Below are 2810 nucleotides of genomic sequence, written 5' to 3' on the forward strand. Positions count from 1 at the left end.
CATGAAGTGTTTCAGTCAGTTGTATATGGTGTCTTGTGTATACTTGTATATTTAAAAGTAGAGGAATGCAAGAAGGAGATGAGAATGAGAAAGAAGAGGAGGGGGGGGGGGGGGTGGGCTGAGTGGGTGAAAGAGGAGGATGAGGGGGATAGAAAAGAAATGGGAGATATATTTGAATAATGCCTAATTCATTGTGCAAGGGTACATTTCACCTGCTTTCAATTTGTTTTTGTATCTCCATCGATACGCTAAGCATATGGAATAAATAATTATCATAACCACGAACAGAATTGAAATGCCATTTATACGTCACGTATAAAATTGAACTAGACAAATCAGCACTCCGAAGTGCAGTCACTATACACGCTCTTTAAGAGCTGAATTAGCACTTCATTTTTTAGAGTGTAAACACGTAGGGTTGGGGCAAAAAGGACATCCTTTATCAAGCATTTTAATTTTGTTATATCATCCCCGCAAATTTGACCCTAAACACGTAGCTTTCCTAGCGAAATAGATACCCTTTTTTCATTATTTTTGTGTTTTTGACACCCTTATCATCTTGAAAAAAAGACATCCTTTTTACGTGTTTTTTGGGTCGCGCCATGGTATCCACTCGTCAATGTAAGTGCCCCCCCCGGGATAATATATTGATATTAATTCAGCCCTATGTCAGAGGGACATTTTTTTTTTTATGGACGCGCTGTATACTAATGGAACCTGGTGGGTTTTTCATAAAGCTGTTCGTAAGATACGACTGACTTTACATGTTTACGCGCGCCTGGTGATCATTTTCTTATGCTATGTGATATCTTTATGTAATACCTAAGAACATGTTCCAGTCGTGCGTAAAGTCGTTCGTAACTTTAAGAACAGCTTTATGAAACACCCTCCTGGTGGGTGTTTCATAAAGCTGTTCGTAAAGTTACGAACAATTTTACGCACGACTGGAACATGTTCTTAGGTCATGACTCAGTTATACAGGGGTTATCACATAGCACAAGAAAGGATCACCAGTCGCGCGTAAAGTCATTCGTATCTTACGAACAGCTTTATGAAACACTCACCAGGGCTGTTGGAGCAGTTTGGGCCCAAGTTTGGGACTCAAATTTATGGTTCATGCATGTTGCCGTATGTCGCCTCATACAGTTGAGGCCAAAAGTTTACATGCACCCATGGTATTCAGTGAAATTTTGTTCGCTTGCCAAACAGTAAAATTTAAATATCTTCATAATATAAATACTATACATGACGAATTTGGTATCAAATAAAAGAGCGTATTAAAGTGATTGGTTAACATTGGTTTGACTTTTAAAAAATCTGAGCTAGAAGGTCATACTTGTCGCCTGTGTCTGTGATATGTTACTGTAACAAAAATGAAGCCCATAAAAAATCGCGTTCGAAAATAATTATTTAGTGCTTAAAAAATTGAAATATAAAGTGACCGGAAACAATTATGTGTAGTATTTAGGCGTCTATAAGACACCTATTTACAAACTCGGGGTTTGCCTTGTAGTTTTAGCTTTATTAGTTCTAATACATGCACTTGTACACATGTTTCATCTTGGTTTGAGAATTTTTTAAATCGGCTGCTCACACGATTGGAATGCCGCTGGGATTAACGTATATTTTAGATGGAATGTTCTTTGAGGGAAAAAAGTAATATTCGTGCAAAAAGTACAATCATAATTATGTTTGAGTTGAGAAGTAACTAGCACAAATATGAAATGTTTTGTCAAGTTTTTATTTTTAATTTGTCTCAAATATGAAGATTTTTTGGGGAAAAATTACACCTAAATATTTTCCAACTCCTGGTGACAAAGCAATGTAATGAAGGGACATGACATACTCATTTGTTTAATATCAAATTCGGCATGATAGCACAAATATTTGATAAGATACAGCAAATTTTATGCCCGGGATTTTATGATGTTTGGCAATTGTCAACTTTTCTTTTAATGTCCTGGGTGTATGGCCTCAACTACCTGATTCCCCATTATCAATTTATTTCTCTTTCTTTTCCGGCTACAACCTGAACATTAGCAGACCCCTTTTTAGACGGAAAGGTATGTCCGAAAGCATCCGCCTTGCATGCACTCGTTATCTTGATTAGGCTATATAGGCCCTATAGGTAAATAGTAAAGCGAGTGATGATAGTAATTGTTTCTTCCCCGGAAAACATATAAAGCAACGGAGCAACGGACGATTGAAAATCCAAAGCACGTTAACTCATTCATTACAGATGTCGCAAAGAGAATTCCAGATCGAGCACGTTGATGATCATGATCGACAATTGTGAAATCAACCATTTTAAATGGGAAGTCGCAGTCGGGGTAGTCGATTCAGACAGCCAAATGGCGCATTATGGAGGAAGGCATTATTAAAGGACAAGTCCACCCCAACAAACGTTGGCTTGAACAAAACGAGAAAAATCCAACAAGAATAACACTGAAAATTTCATTACAAAAACGGATGTAAAATAAGAAAGTTATTACATTTAAAATTTTCCATTATATTCACGTAACAGTTATGTGCATATCCTTTTCGGTATGCAAATGAGGAGACTGCCAGGCGCGTAGCCAGGGGGGGCGGTAGGGGCGGTCGCCCCCCCCAAAAAAAACGCCCCCAAAAAGAAAAAAAGAAGGGAAAAAAGAGAGGATAAAAGGAAAAGGGAAGGGAGGAAAGGGAAGAAAGGTAGCTTTGTGTTTTTTTTTCTTTATTTTTTTCTCAAAAGAGAAACTCCTTCACTCTTCTTGATCTAAATTTATATATGAATTTTGCTTCCGCGCTGCGCGCGGTTAAATGACAATATT

Source organism: Lytechinus variegatus, chromosome 11 (genome assembly GCF_018143015.1).
Source record: "Lytechinus variegatus isolate NC3 chromosome 11, Lvar_3.0, whole genome shotgun sequence".
Lineage (NCBI taxonomy): Eukaryota > Metazoa > Echinodermata > Echinoidea > Temnopleuroida > Toxopneustidae > Lytechinus > Lytechinus variegatus.